Source organism: Staurois parvus, unplaced genomic scaffold (genome assembly GCF_062004578.1).
Source record: "Staurois parvus isolate SC_StPar_1 unplaced genomic scaffold, SC_StPar_1.0 ptg000170l, whole genome shotgun sequence".
Taxonomy (NCBI): Eukaryota; Metazoa; Chordata; class Amphibia; order Anura; family Ranidae; genus Staurois; species Staurois parvus.
The window spans coordinates 5,986,098-6,003,509 of NW_028317966.1; the positions used below are offsets into that span (position 1 = coordinate 5,986,098).

At 40.4% G+C, this 17,412-nt stretch overlaps 1 long non-coding RNA gene across 1 annotated transcript; it reads left to right on the plus strand.

The window, feature by feature from the left end:
* The first annotated feature begins 10,656 nt into the window (after nt 1-10,656).
* LOC149462718 (uncharacterized) lies at nt 10,657-16,193 on the plus strand. Its single transcript, XR_016312605.1, has 3 exons — nt 10,657-10,813; nt 11,695-11,754; nt 15,986-16,193. It is a non-coding gene; the product is annotated as an uncharacterized LOC149462718 (long non-coding RNA).
* The last annotated feature ends 1,219 nt before the right edge of the window (nt 16,194-17,412 follow it).

Below are 17,412 nucleotides of genomic sequence, written 5' to 3' on the forward strand. Positions count from 1 at the left end.
CATTTGTTGGCATTTTTTCTTTATCTTAAAAGTTGAACTCTGGACAAATATAACAAAACAAAAAAATCATTTAATTGCTTCTAATAATCCTTAAAAAATTATTACATTAATTTTTTCATAGAATTGGAATGTGACTTGTTGTCAGACTCCTTTACATGTAAACAGAAAGTAAGATTTCAAGTTGAATTTGTTTGTTCAAGGAAAGGTGAAAACAAGAGTGAAACTAATAATTTAAAAAATATAAATTGGGTTGATCATGCGTAAATGCCATATTATTGGCATAATATCACTGTATAAGTAAACCAAAACAGCCACAAGCAATCAATATATCTGGACAATGTATTTAACACTGTATACTGTATACAGAGGGTGGGCAGGTATCAAAAACATCAGTTGAAAAAGAAGAGGTGTGGAGAGAAATCAGACATAACTGATTGTTTAAGATCTCGGTGCAGCCAGGGGCGGACTGACAAATCATGGGGCCCCTGGGCAATAGGGGATGATGGGGCCCCTGTGTCCTTGCCCAAACTCAAAAAAGCCTATGAAAAAGGTACCAGGGGCATCTCATGGGGCCCCCCACTGACCCCGGGGCCTCGTGCAGTGCCTGTGTTTTCAAATGGTCAGTCCGCCCCTGGGTGCAGCATTGTCAGCTCACTGCAAAATGTCTGGTGAGATGAATAGGTATTTTTTGCACTTATGAAACCAATATAACAAAATGTGTTCAATGGTATACTTACCAAGACCAAAAGACCATTTTCTTTAATATTACATATAAAAAGCAAGTCACAAACCCATACAATGCAGTACAGGTCCCAGCTTTCCAAATCCAATGTTCAAATTGCTGCGGGGATGTGGGAGACAAGTCTCAGGGTGAAGAACAGCCAAGGGATCGTGCAGCTACCAGTGAAGATCTGGGGGAGATCCAAAGCAGCTTGGGAAGGCAAAAAGAACAGCAGTGCAGAATCCTCTTCAGCAATATGTGTAATTTTATTTGAACAAATTCAAATAGTACACTCACATGTGTGGCTCTTGACAAATGGCTCAGATACAAAATTCAGCATAGAAGTGACATCGATATATGTTTGGTACACGGCTGTTCCAAGTTACCCAGCTGGCATATCAGGGGACTAGATTTTGACAGATGTTATAGACCGCTGATGGCCGACACCACTAACTCTTCCTCTTGGACCTCTGTACTCTGACTTTCAGTGAGGACCAATTAAAGATCTGCACACATCCTGCTGGCCCTCATCAGAGCCCCATGGAGAAATTCCTCTGTGGGGGGGGGGGGGAGAGAGAGAGAGAGAGAGGTCAGCTGACCTCTAGTCTCCACCCTCCGGCTCTGACGGCCAAATGCAGTGAATTGAACGAAAGGCTGAAGAGAGGCCGGGTAAGCGGAGCAGGTTCAAAGAGCTCCAGCAGCTGCCTTGGTCATGCGGCCCCAGTGTGCCCGATGATCGGTCCGGGCCTGGGCTTGAACACTTCCTGCTGGATCTTACCAATGTCAGTGGGTGTAGCAGGGAATCAGTGCTTTGGGAAGGCACAGAGAGGGTAATATAGCTGGCTTGCCATGAACTCAGGATGGCATAAGCCAAGCCCACCATCCTCTTCTCGAGAATTGCCAAGCCTGCCTCCCTGCCTAAACCCTACCTCCCGTCTGAGCCCTGCCTCCTGTCCGAGCCCTGCCAAGCTCTCCTGAACTGCCAAGCCCTGGTCTTTTACCCCTTCTGCCTGGGGACAGCGCTACCCCCCTGAAAATGTCGCCCTAGGGAAACACCTTGTTTGCCTAGTGGCAGATATGCCCCTGTATACACATATAGTCAAACTAAATTATCTTCACCCTTTTTCAAGTATCTAACAAAGTAATATAATATTTATCTAGCCATTAATTTAATTTTAATTGACTTTGGTCCTAATACTGGATGCAAGCCATTGATTGAGTTTTTCTTCTTTGCCACCATGGTCAAGTGTGACTCTCCCATCCCCCCAAGTGATCTGACTGAACGTATTTCTCCTATGCATCCTCCACTACCTGTGTATCCAACTTGGGCATTTTAAATCCCATGTTCAGGCTAGTTCAAGAAAACGTATGGTTGCAAAAACTTCATTAGTGTTAAGACCCCTTACATGAAGAGCTGTGCCCAACTTCAGTTCTTCTCTCCCGTCTTCCTGGTCTCACAGACTTTGTTGATAGCAGCGGAAGCCATTGGCTCCTGAGGCTGTCAATCAAATGCAATGAGCAGAGAGCTGGGGTGGGGTCAAAACACATCCTGGCAAAGGAGTGATCTCAGGCGTCTGCCCTCAAAAGCTTGTGCCAAGATCACCAGCACTGGACCCCAGGAGAGAAGGTAAAGAGCTGCACTGTGCAATACTATTTCGCAGAGCAGATAAATATAAACCTGTTGATTATTTTAATTAAAAAAATAGACTTCATAATCACTTTAAATTGTCAGCAAAATGGCAGCCCCCCGGCTGCTTCTGTTTCTAAACAACATTGCCAGGGATTGCATTATTCTATACCAGACCCTTCTGCTAGATGAGTGTCTCACACAGATGTTAACAGAGAACCTCCACACAAGAAAAAAAAATATGGCATGGTGTTCCCCCTCTAGTTCATACAATGCCCTTCAGGTCTGCTATGAATTTTAGGGGCATTCTACAAAAAAAAACAACTGTGTGAAGTACCCATAAATTATATACTAGACCATTTGGCCCCTGTCCTGAACCTTACCAAGCCACTTGCTCTCTGTTGAGAAGGGTACTATGCCAGGGGTGGAGCCTCCTGGCAAAATGCGTTGTCCCTTTGTTGATGACAAGGACCTCCTAACTCACAATCCTAATCACGTGGATCCTAATTACATTATTGACCATTTATATGGTCAATGTATATATATGGTCAAAGATGTCACCTAAGAGACCCTGCCCATTTGTATATATCAATTGTCATCTGCCCAGGGGGCCCAGGGGGCAGGGTTTTTTGTTTTGGCGGGTTAGTGGATATTGGGCCTTGTGATTGATGCAGGTCTCTATCACTGGATGACATTAATGATGGTGGATGTACATTGTGGGATTTTACTTCTCAATAAATGACTATTCAGTCTGTCTCTTAGTTACATTTTTTTAACCATAAACACATTTATTGAGCAAAATCAATGTACAAAAAAGAGAGAGCAAACAGCCAAAATACACACTTCCAATACAAAGCAGAAACTGAGGAGGCTACCAGATATGGTATAAGCCAGTGTTCATCATAAAACACTCAGCACATTAGTTACATTTAAAATGTTTTTGATGACTGAGTAGGGGTACTATTGTACCCCTGACTTATTCACATAGGTGGGGCAGTATCTGGGGTCCCTTATTGTTAAAAGGGGCTTCCATATCCCAATATGCCTCCCACCTGCAGACCCCCACAACCCCCAAGCCAAGGCTGTAGAGAAGGGGCCCTTGTTTTCATCAACATGGGGAGAAACTGCCTTACCAGGGGTTCTCCTCAGAAAGGTACACCCCATGTTGAGTAAATGTTATCTGGTATGATTCAGGAGGGGAGTGTACATGTATGCCTTCCCTTTCTGGCCTGCCAGCCAGCATGCTTGGATAAAGGTCTGGTATGATTTTTTTTTTTTGGGGGGGGCCTCTTTTTTTTGTGTGGGGTTTCCCCTTTATTACAACACCGAACAGAATTTTAGGGGGACCTTGCACCATTTCTCTTAAAATTCATACTAGACCTGAAGAGCATGGTATGAATGATGGCACAACCCCCATGCCATTTGTATACATTGTTTGTTGTCCCCATCTTCTTTGCTTACATGGCTGGAAATTACTAGCCATGTTTGTGAGTGGGAAGGTGACTTCACTGATTGTTAAAGATGGACCTTAACAACCATTGACAGTGGGAAGCTGTCATGTATAATCATAATAGTAATACTGCTATATACATAATGATCAGCTCCCGCTGAACAGGTAAATGTTCAAGCATTTATTCGATTCTGAACCTTTCCCTCCTGCTTTAGCACATTTGGCTACTTTTTTTGGGGGGGGAGCGGCAAGTACCTTTTCCAGCAGATACTTGGTCCTCTTCTTTATTCCTCACCTAGATGAGCATGATGTCTGCTAGCTCCACCATACACCTTCAGCATCCTAACATATACATTACATATTACAGAAGGCTACAGGACCACTGTCTACACTGTCCATGTCTCACTAATGCGCATTGGGTAGGCAATGGAAAGTTGTGAAACATCAGGAAGTTACAGCTGGCTTACAAATTCTAGATGGCGAAGCAGGATCTGAAGGACCTGAGAAGACTTCACGTTGTATGAAGACACCACTGAACTTCTTGGTATGTAAATGTGTGCTACAGTGCTTGCAGCTTCTGACTTTCCTCTTCCAGTTTGGAGAATACACTATGTGTAACCGCTACTCCAATTTATTTACTTTTTACTAAAGCAATAAAAACATGACAAAGCCATGAATAATATTGTAACACCACACCTGTGCATGTGACATTATCAAAACATACAACATATTTATTGGGATACCTATGTCACATAATCTATAAAACATTATACTTATTACAACTTAGCACTAGGGAAGAGCAAACAAAGCAAAGTTTAGTTTGCTGAACGTTTGCCAAACCAAGCAGGAAATCCGCAAACTCCTAATATAGTGCTCAAACTTCATTGATATCTACAGAAGCTGAATATTGTCATTTGTAATGACCTTTAAGGCCAGTTTGCAAGCTTTTGTTTAAAAAAGGGCATGGGTCACTGGGCACTGCCATGGAGGACATGTACTAATGAAAAAAAAATACAGTTTAGCAAGAGGCAGGTATTTAATAAGGCTTAAAGGGCAACATTAAAAATACACAAATATTTTAAATATTATGTATGGGGGATGTGACGTTGTGCATCAGTATGATATACTCCTGAAAAAGTGGTGTGAAAAAAAATATTACTACTGCTAAATGCTGGATCCTTCCTGACCTGCTTCTGTTTGTAAAAATTACATGGGGTCCCGCTGAAAAATTCATACCGGACTCCTTATTCACTGAACCCCCTTATTCACTGTACAAGGGTGTAGTATGAATTTTGAGGTGGCTCTTATGCATTTTTTTCCTTTAAGGAAACATTACATGTACACATTGTTTTGAAAAATGTGAACTGTTCCTTTAGGAAAAAAACTGCATGGGGCTCTCTATAAAATATATACCAGACCCCCCCCCCCCCATCCTCCTTCCCCGAACTATACTGAAGATTATACTGGAGATGAAATGAAGATAAATCGGACTGACTGATGAGTATACATGTTATACCTTACTTTTAAACCATGTGGACTGCACTTTATTCATTATGTGATCTACTATACATGGGTCTTCTGGTAATACTTCTATGTGGTCACTGGTAATATTATCATATTGGTTTGTTCACTTTTTTTAATCATTTTATATTATGTAAAGGGTTGTACTAATTAACTTATTTGACTGTAGGAATTGTGTATTCTGGAGCACTGCACATTATTTATTTATAGCAGGCCACATGACCTTAACATTGGGAGGGCACTTTGCAGGATGGAGGGTATGGGGGCAAAACCTTCCCATGTCTAGAAAGCAGCTTGTGTACAGATGCATACAGCACCTTTTCTTGTATGCATTTGACCATAGGATTATAGAAGTCTATGGGCCCTTTCAGTCAACGGCTCCTAGAGCCATAATTTTGCATTCCACATAGAAGCATGAAAGAAAATGGAACAAAGATGTATTCAGGGATGTCCTTCCAGCAGTTTTTACACGTGTACATTTATTCCTGTGCTGTAAAAAAGAAAAAAAAATGAATATTAATGCAACAATCCAGGAAATCCTAATTAGGCACTGTCTTTACAGGAAATCTCCAGTCCTCTGCAGTGATTCCTGTGTGTATATATGCAATGAACATTCAGCCATGGCAAAGGACCTGACGCAGGCTGATCTTATTGCTGATGAAGAGTACATCAGCAGCCTACCCTGTGTAGCAGAGGAACGCATGGGTTGCAATCAGCAAGGAGCTGAAATGACTCAGCAAATGAGAGGAGATGTACAGTGAGTGCACATCTCTGTATGTTGTAATTTCATTTAAAAAAGTGTGGATATTAATGATATTTGAAAGTGAAGCTGGAAAACTGAATTAGCATTAAGTAGGGACACACACATAATATGTTCCTAGTTGCTTAACTGAATGCGGTTTACATTAGGAAATGTTTGATACAGCTTTGAGCTAGTATGTTCCACTGTCCCTTATAAAGCACATGAAATGTATTGCAGACTAAGTGCAAGGTGGGCTTTGGTAAGTAGAATGCCAAAACCACCTCTTCCAGTCCGGTTTGGATTTGGTAGTAATGGATGTGGTGTTCACTATCCCTTCTAGCACTAACAGTTCAAGAAATGTAAACTATGCCTTAAGAACTACAGTAGTTTGTAAGGTGTTAACCATTATATTCTTCAAAATTTTGCTATCGGGTGGAACTCTCTAATAGACATGTAATGGCGTATACTCACCACAGAGGAAAAAGAGGGCCACAGTGATGCACCACCAAAAGACACCACCACCATTCCAAAGAGTTTGCCTTTCCATGTAAAGAGGAAAGGATTGCTTCTACTGTCGACCAATCCAGGCCAATAAATGATAAGGAGCGACTTCAGCCTTCATGTCTCCATCAAACCACACACCCTGATGTATTTTTCCTGGCCCAACAGGGCTTCATGATCCTATGACTAAGCCCCAGTGGGCGGTGCGAAAGGCATCAGGGATGTAGGCTGAGGCAGCTCATTTTTACATTTACTAGCCCTCTGAATTGGTATCAGGATAAGCTTACACCCCATGTACTTTCACCTCTACTTTGACGAGCTCCAAAAGCAATATAACAAGTTGAAGTTTTCCCTTCTATGTTGGCCCATTAAGGCAAGCGAGTAAATACAGTATATTAAGCTATTTACAATATTAAGTTATGCATGCCTTTAAAAATTCTAAAACCAGGGTAAGAGACTATCCGCAAAAAGTTTGCACATCAATTGATAACGTAGTAATTACTAACTTTTGCAATTCATATGACAAGATCCAGTTGGGCTCAGGAGCAGGAGGGTGAACGTAGTGAGGCTGGTCCTTCCTGGAATCCACATCTTTGATGCCGGTAGCATCTAGAAACAACACTGATTGATGAAGACATCCTACAGATGCTCTTAGAACTTCATGAGAGGCAGGGAGATTACTACAACAATCATAAAAATAAGCAGGCAGTGTTTGGCTACAGTCTAATAAAGATGCTGGATGGCTTTTCCATAGAGAGGGAAAAGTACAAGAAAGGAATGGAGGGAAAGTATTATAAAACAATTGCACAATCATAACCCCTTACCATGAATCTGCTGCTGTTTGTGATTTGTAAATAATAAATGATTCACTAATTAATACCCCAAAGGAGTGTCTAAATATATACTTTGATTTTGGGCTACAGGATCTTTTTTCCACCTTTGTCGTGGACATTTGTATAAATGGCGATATGAATATTCCTAGATTGTAAGCTCCAATGAGCAGGGCCCTGTGTTTCCTCTTGTACCAAATTTTATTGTAACTGTAATGCCTACCTTCATTTTGTAAAGCGCTGCGAAAACTGTTGGAACTATATAAATCCTGAATAATAATAATATGGAATGAACTTGCAGAATATCTATGTTTGGACAACTGTATTGGAGCTGGGACCCACATTACAGGACGGATCAGTTTGGGAGCAGATTTTTCTGACCAACAGGTGGACCCAGGATTTATCATAGAGGGTCTCTTATGGGGTTTGTGCGATGACCATAGTTACTCATTTCATCAACTCTAAGTGCACATACACATTGCAATAAACATATCCATGAGTCAATAAATATTGTCCAAGCCGGGTTTGGTTTTATTTGAGGAAGTTAATTTCACAAGGTCACTACGTACTTTGAATGGACTTTAAAAAGTTTTCAGGACTGTAAAGAATACTATAAGAATGTGCACAGATTAAGGTCAATCATTACTTTGTGACAACAACCTACAAAAATGTTTTTATGTCAATTTAACCTCCTTGGCGGTGTTCCCGAGCGTGACTCGGGGTTAATTTTCATGTCCAGGAGCGGTAACCCCGAGTCACGCTCGGGGTAAACTGCAGAGCATGCAGCGGACTTCCCCTACCTTCTCCCCGCGATTCAGCGATGTTCCCCGCTGTGATTGCTGGCGAGAACGCTGTCCGGCATCTGACTTCCTGGTTCCCCTCTCTGCGAGCAGCCGCGGTGCACGAGAGCGGAACTGGGAGGGAATTTTAAAATTTAAAGTGACACACACACATACATATAAAAGAGATGATACATTGTAATCTGAGAGGATTACAATATATCACCTCAGATCACCTCAGATCTGACATTTTACTGGCATTTGTGCCCATAAAAATAAAACATGGCATCAAAAAAGTGCCCAATTATGTCCAAAGCACTTTTAGACCAACTGAGTGACATCGACAGCGATGTGGAGGTGCGTGCAAAACTGAGCGAAAGTGAATCGTGGGGAGATTTGTCGTCTGACACTGACACCGATCTGGCAAGTGACAGCGGTGATGATCCTGCTCCTGACCTCAGCAATGTGCGCACTTGGTGCCCTATTGCCTGCGATACGGACCATGTAGCTCCCCCCAAGATTCCCATTTATTGGATCACCTGGGATGAAGGTAGATGTTGAGCGTAACAACCCTCTGGCCTACCTGCAATTATTCCTCACTGAGGAGGTAATTCAAAAAATTGTCACGGAGACCAACCGCTACCAAGAGCAGCAACCCGCTACGCTGCAAGCCAGGTTTTCCAGAAACCGAAAGTGGGAACCGGTGAGCAGAGAGGACATCTGGAAATTTCTGGGACTCTGCAGGGCGTGGTAGGAAAACCGCTCCAGAAATGGTACTGGACCACCAATAAATTACTGGCCACTCCGGTTTTTGTCACCGTTATGTCCGAATATCGGTTTTCCCTCATCATGAAGTATTTACACTTCACTAACAATGAGGAATTTGATGAGGCCACGCATTCTCAGCCCAAACGTAAAACGTAAAAACCAAACATCTGGGAGGTGTACCAAAATATTGTGTTCAATTTCCAGCAGACCTACGTGCCAGATAGGGACGTCAGTGTGGATGAAAGCTTGATGGCCTACAAGGGTCGCCTAAGCTGGATCCAGTACATAGCGTCCAATGAGCACTGTGCATAATTTGTCCACTGGCATGGTCCACACAAGAGGTGGGAAAGATGTGCTGAAGCCGCAACTCGTGATAGACTATAATAACACCATTGGAGGTGTGGACAGAGCCTATCAGGCAATGACATTTTACCCGGCTATGCGCAAACAACAAAAAAAATATTATAAGAAGATATTCAGGTATCTTCTTGAACAATGCCTTTGGAACTCGTACATCCTTCACAGAGTAAAGAGTGACAAGCCTCTTATTCATTCTGAGTTTATCTGGAAGGTGGCTGAGCAGATTTTTATCAACTACCAAACGCCATCAGTAGCCATGAACAGATCTGGACGTTGTGCTGTTGGCGTTGTCAATCCAGAACGCCTGACTGGTCGCCATTTCATGGACTACATCCCGCCAACCACAAAAAAGGCAGCACCTACCAGGATGTGTGTGGTGTACTGCTCAAGGAGAGATGGCAATGGAAAGAAAGTTCGAAAAGAAACCAGATTCCATTGCCCTGACTGTGACGTTGGACTGTGTGCAGTGCCATGTTTCAAAATTTATCACACTCAGGATGTTTACTGAATTTTCTTTGTTTGACAAATTTCATTATTTTAATTACATTATTGAATAAAATTATATTATTTATTAGATTATAATTCATGATTCTGTGTTTCATACTTTATCACATCCGGGTTGTCTACTAGAGTCTTCTTTGCTCAGGTTTAAGTAAGTAATTACTAAGAATTGCAGGCCTACAATACATAACACCAAATTTCCATGCAAAAAAATGGTACCGCTTTTGGTACAAAATTCCTGACATAATCATACCGCCAGGGAGGTTAACATTTAGTAATAAAGTGCTGCTTTTTTTTAATTTTATCTGAGAACCTGGTTGGTATTTTGATAGTAATAAATGATCCATAAAATATTCGCTTTGTGGTAGCAACTATCAAAAATTATATTATCAGACTATGTTTTTGTTTGGTTTATACATTTAGCCATTGGTGACTATAGAAAATGTGACTCCTTTGAAACATATATAGAGTGTTTTGCTGATTGCTTACATTACAAATGTGTCCAGTATTCAAACCTATTTAATTTTTACTAGAAGCAATTACATTTTAAACAGACATGAAAAATAATGTCAGCATAAAACCTGTGCATGTGACATTGTCAAAATAAACAAGTTATTTATCAGGATACCCATGTCTCATAATCTATAAAACGTTCCACTTATTATAGCTTAGCACCAAAATACAACAAAAAGGCTAATAATACATTGTAGACTTTATTGCAGGAAAGAGTATATTTATTCTTCTTGTAAAACTAACCATGACCTAACCATTTGGTATAAGAATTTGCCCCAATTCTAACTCCACTATATAAAAAGACCAAACCCAGGTAAACTTAACAGCTTCAGAGAACTATCTCGGCTTCTCTTTTTTGTCCTGAGGGATAGACACAACCAAACTTGCACCTACAATGTCTGGAGTTAAAGGTGGATGCTGCAGCCAGAAGATCCAGTGTAAGGATCCCTGCAAAGACCCTTGCCAAAAGCCACCTGTCTGTTGCAATCCTTGCCAGGACCGTAAGTGACTTTCTAAGTTCATTATTTAATATAGTCAAAAGAAATGGTAAAACCATATATACAGTATATATATTTTTCTCATTTTTTTGTTATCAAACAGGTCAGTCTTGTCTTGTAGCTCTTCTCAAACCGGGGCAATTTTCCCCAATACTGATACTAAGGGGTTTATTTACTAAAGCTGGAGAGTGCAAAATCAGACTCACTTCTGCATAGAAACCAATCAGCTTCCAGGTTTCATTGCCAAATCTTCATTGAACAAGCTGAGGTTAGAAGCTGATTGGTTTCTATGCAGAAGGGAGTCTGATTTTGGACTCTCCAGCTTTAGTAAATAAACCCCTAAGTGTCCATTTAAGTAATCTATATATATGCCATTATTTGGCATCTTGTTAGTAAAGTAGTGAATGGCCAAAAAAGGGATTGTGAAGGCATCTGGCCTCTTGGCAATATATTTCAGTATGAGCAAAAGCAATATTCTTTATACTATTTAATGTCAGTTATCTTTCCTATCTGTATTTTTCACTTAACCAAGTAAAGAACTACATTTTCAGTTTGCTGTGATATACTGTATTATAAATGACAACACTAAAACTTGACTTTGATCTATGTTAGGTTTCAATCTCTATCTGATATTCCTAAATTAATCTCCACATTTTTCAAAATCTTTTTTTAGCTATTGTTGTATTAGGATTGAATGGTTCAAATAAAAATAAGACTTTGAGAACAAAGTTTATTCAGTGGAAAAAAAAAACATGAACTCCACTTTTTGATATAATTTTCTTTTTTTCAATTGTAATTTATCAGCTTCTTGTTGCTGGATGGCTTGCATTCATGAACACGTTTTCTTCAACCTGACTAAATGATCTAATCTGTTGTCTCTTTAGCATGTAAACCCAGTCAACAACATCATCAACATGGCCAGCATCACCATCATGTCCAAAGAGGTAAAGAGCATTACCAAGTCTTTAACAAAGTCCAATTTCATCTAATACAATAACTAAACTTAATTTCAGGTGCTGAGGTATATTTCTTTAATGTTATGTCATCTTTTTTAATGGCTTATACACTTAACTACTGCTGTACTGTAAAAAATGAAGGAAATAGCAGTCTTTTTCTAGAGTGCCCTTTATTAACTTCACTGCAGAAATAAGGCATGGGAAGCCAGGATGCCTGTGTAATGTCTCTGATCAAGCCATCATTAGATCTCAGACAAAAGACACAGAGATCCAAGTGGCTGTGTCTTGTGATCACTGTGATGGACAATCACAGTGATCACAAATGTAAATACAGCTTGTGTATACACATGAGAGCCTGCCCTTTCCTCCACTGCCACCAATCCTCCTAATTCTCTTCTTTCTTCCTCCTCTGATTGATTCTCCTTTGAATACTGTGAGTAACACTCTTCCCACTGACCAACAATGAAAGGGGGCACACTGACCACCACGGAAAGGAGGTTACGGGGGGAACCACCACTGACCACCAATGTTAGGGAGGAAACCATCACTGTTGACTGATGTTATGGGGGGGGGGGGGGGGAACACCACTAGCAGTCACAACTGATGACCAACATTTAAAGGGCACAAACCATTGACCACATACATTTAAAGGGTCACATACCACCAAGCACCACTATAAGGGACACTAACTCCTGACCACTGAAATCTTCAAGCTGTTCTGAGCATTACATACAGTTGCAAGAAAAAGTATGTGAACCCCTTGGGATTACGGGAGTTTTGCATGAATTGCTGAACATAATACTACACAAACATTAGATGCTGCCATGGTTTAACAGCACATAACATGTAAACATTCACAGTGCAGGGAGGAAAAAGTATGTGAACCTTTGGACTTAATAACTGGTTGACCCTCCTTTGGCAGCAATAACCTCAACCAAATGTTTCCTGTAGTTGCAGATCAGACCTGCACAATGATCTGGAGTAATTTTGGACCACTCCTCTTCACAAAACTGTTTCAGTGTAGCAATATTCTTGGGATGTCTGGTGTGAATCGCTCTCTTAAGGTCATGCCACAGCATTTCAATCGGGTTGAGGTCAGGACTCTGACTGGGCCACTCCAGAAGACGTATTCTGTGCTGTTGCAGCCATTGTTTTGTTGAATTACTTGTATGCTTTGGGTCATTGTCCTGTTGCATCACCCATCCTCTGCGAAGCTTCAGTTGGCGGACAGATGGTCGTACGTTTTCCTGCAAAATGTCTTGATAAACTCTGGAATTCATTTTCCCATCAATGACAACAATCCGTCCAGGCCCTGAGGCAGCAAAGCAACCCCAAACCATGATGCTCCCTCTGCCATGTTTTACAGTGGGGATGAGGTTTTGATGTTGGTGTGCTGTGCCTTTTTTTCTCCACACATAGTGTTGTGTGTTCTTCCCAAACAACTCAATCTTGGTTTCATCTGTCCACAGTATATTTTGCCAGTAGTGCTGTGGAACATCCAGGTGCTCTTTTGCAAACTTCAAATGTGCTGCAATATTCTTTTTGGACAGCAATGGCTTCCTCCGTGGTGTCCTCCCATGTACTCCATACTTGTTTAATGTTTTCCTTATTGTAGATGTGTCAACAAAAATGTTAGCATGTGCCAGAGATTTCTGTAGGTCTTTAGCTGACACTCTGGGATTCTTCTTTACCTCATGCAGCATTCTGCGCTGTGCTCTTGCAGTCGTTTTTACAGGACGACCACGCCTAGGGAGAGTAGCAACAGTGCTAAACTTTCTCCATTTGTAGACAGTCTGTCTTACTGTGGACACATGAACATCAAGGCTTTTGGAGATACTTTGGTAACCCTTTCCAGCTTCATGCAAGTCAACAATTCTTCATCGTAGGTCTTCTGAGAGCTCTTTTCTGCGAGGCATGGTTCACATCAGACACTGCTTCTTGAAACCAGTAAACCGAAAACAGGTGTGTGTTTTAAGGGCAGGACAGCTGTCAGCAACACATCCAATATCATCACACTGATTGGAGTCAAGGTTGGCTCACTCCTGGCTCCAATTAGCTCTGGGAGAAGTCATTAAGCTAGGGCCTCACATACTTTTTCCTCCCTGCACTGTGAATGTTTACATGTTATCTGCAATGAAACCATGGCAACATCTAATGTTTGTGTAGTATTATGTTCAGCAGACTGTGTTCTTCTATTGTTGTGACTTAGATGACATTCAGAGCACATTTTATGCCCAATTCAAGCAAAACTCCACGTAATCCCAAGGGGTTCACATACTTTTTCTTGCAACTGTAGTCCCAACCACTGCACCCTGACTGCTGTACTGTATATACTGTGCCTTAGGCTCAGTTTACATCTTTGCACTGTGGGAAAAGCACATATTAGTTTAAAGTGCAAAAAGATGTGTTGTGCATTGGTATGCCGTGGTGCAATTTATTCTTAATGCCACTCTAAGAAATGTGCATTGAGGCACACCACAGCACATAATAATGCACTACCATGACATGTGGTTTACTGCATTACGAATTTGCAATTTGGTGTGGTAGGAAACTCTTTCAAATGAATGGGCTGTCTTAACACAATGCATATTAATGCACTGAATTTTGAGTTCTTGCAATGTGAAAATAGCCTAAAGCTAAACAATTTTAGAAGGAATTTTAGGGCTACAAGAAATGCAAAAAAATAAGGTTTTTCAACAGTTTGGGTCTCTTCTCCTTTATTTAAAATGGTTGTAAAGGCAGATGATTTTTTTTTACCTCATGCATAAAGGTAAATAACCTTTTGCAAGCAGCTTCAACCCCAGCCCCCCCTAAATACTTACCATAACGCAATCTCAATCCAGCACTGTACACAAGAGCAAAGGCTCTCTCGCTCTTCATTGGCTCAGACATAGCAGTGGAAGACATTGGCGTTTACTGCTGTCAATCACAGCTACAGAGGAGAGAGTGGGAGGGGGCCAAGCTGTGCTCTGTGTGTTTTATGGACAGACAGAGCCGCCTCGGGAGCATGCATGTTTGAGTGCACCAGTAGCAAGAGGCTTGCTATGGGGGCACTCTGCAGAGGGAAATGGCCAGAAGCGCCAGTGGGGGACCCAAGAAGAGGAGGATCAGGGCTGCTCTGTGCCATTGAACAGAGCAGGTAAGTATGACATATTTGTTATTTCTAAAAAATAAAAACTGAGCCTTTAGAATCACGTTAATTAAAATGTAAAAACCCACTAGTTATTAAATACCACAAAAAGATAGCTCTGTCTATCTCCAAAAATGACATAACATTTATTTTTGGGTACAGTGTTGCATAACTGAATGATTGGCAGTCAAACTATACCAGCACTGAAAAATGAAAAATGGCATAGTAATGAAGTAGTATATGCATGCCAATACTCAAGTGGTTAAGATTTTTAAATCTCTGTGCACAAATCTAACATTAGACAATGGTGTTGACTATAAGAATGGCAGATGACTGCTTGAAGGAGGCACACTTGCCAACTACGGGCCCTACTGCATGTTGTTCTACTTCTCTTCTTCTGGTCAAAAGCATGGCAGCTTTTCTATCCAAGCTACCTACCGACATTACTTTTTCATCAAACCAATAATTGTTTAAAAGAAACTTGTAATGTGGTAGTATGGAGGATGCCATAGGTGACTCTTCCTTCCAAAATGCTAGTTGCTTGGCTCTCATGATAAATCAAAATGTTCAGTGCTTTCTGGGTTTGTGATTGATTACAATATGCAGATGAGGAAGTTTGACCACACAGCAATGGAGCAAGAATTTTCAGAAGGCAGTGTAGGCTGTGCGCACCCCATGTTTGTCTAACCTCAGATTTCCTTTTAAAAGCAGTGAATAAGCTATTTGTTGGAAAATGAAAATGCATCAGATTAGAGGCAAATGCTTATATAGATCTAATTGTTTCCCCATTGCACCTGAACACACATTTTCCAATATGACACAATCTTGTTTAATACTCAGAGGTGAAAAGCAAAACCACCTATAGCAACCATTCAAAATTCAATATATTGAAGCCATACAACGTCAGCATGGATGCTGATTGATTGTCATGGGTAGTGTAGAGTTTTATTGAAAAAGTGTGCAAATCCATGAACACTCCTAAACGTCAAACCAAGTCTGGGAACCTCTGCTAACTGTCTAAATGAATGCATATAAATGTCTAATACTTGGATGTATAGTATTCTAACATATAGTTTTTCCCGTCTGCAGATCCATGCAATCCTTGTTGCCCAAAACCCTGCTGCTGTAATAAGTGAAGATATCACATCTAATCCTATGCTGCCTGAAGACCTTTTACAAGCCTGTTTGCTAAGCCTTATCTATCAAAGCCTATGCATATGAATTGCTTCTCAAATCAAACTGCTGGTATATACCGTATATAAAAAAAGCATATAAAATACCAATTTTTGGAACCATATCTTTGCTCTCTCTCTTGTTTTCTTTGAGTCCAATGATGGTTATAAATATTTTTTACATGCCCAAGAGTAAGCTTAATTGGGGCCTATAGGAAGGTTGATTAGGTTCCCCTCTGAACACCCAACTCAGCCTCCTCTATATAAAAATTGAGAAGCTATCGCAAGGGTGTTCAGGATACATGCCCAGGACTCAGTCCCTTCCCAGGTGACATCACTAGTGAGATGGCAGCACCACCTGCTGGACTTGCTGGGACAGAGAAGACAGTATATTAATGTACCTACTACACTAAGGACAAGTTGGAATCATAGTCAGTCTGGTTATTAGAATGAATTTAATAACAGTTTATTTTATATTGTTATCATGAATGATAGGGCATCTATTTTTATATTAACCAATATATATGCTATATTAAGAATCCCTGTATAATATATAAAACATTAGGCTGTATGGTATGTAATATTAATTTCAAATTACATAAATAATAAGAAACTTGATATTTCTTTCTCAATATCACAATGATAAATACAATAGAATTTCCATTCCAATTACATTTTAGGCCAATGTAACTGTTTATAGGTTTATTGTGTAAAGTATTGCAGCTAGCATATACTGTGCTCCCACATGTAAACCATAAAAAAAAAAAAAAAAAAATGCAGCGCAGTACTATGAACTCAAATATAGTGCTAAATAAATCCAATGTGCATATGTGAATAGTGAAACATACAATAGTGCTTTGTGACAATAATATGTGCTACATCAAAATAAATATCAACACATATATATAAATAAACATATGCAGTTTATGTATGTATATGTGTTGATATTTATTTTGATTTATATTTGATTTATTTAGCATTATATTTGAGTTTATAGTACTGCGCTGCATTTTTTAAAAATGCCAATGAACCATTCCATCTCTTTCTAACATGATGGACTTGCACTATTATTGTGTATTTGTTCATTTCTCTGTATTCCCATTTTAAGAAGATGTTATGGCATTTCTGCTTTAAGGGCTAGTTGACACCATAGAAACACAGTCCAGATGCGTTCCTGCGTGCGTTTTATGCATTTTTGGTGTGTTTTTGATGCATTCCCGTGCATTTTATCCCCTTCTTTATTTCTTCACCTTAACAAAGGGTTTTTGGTGTGCATTTAGGTGTGTTTTTTATGCATTTTACCGCTTTCCACTAAAGTTCAGTGCAAAAAAAAATTGCAGAATG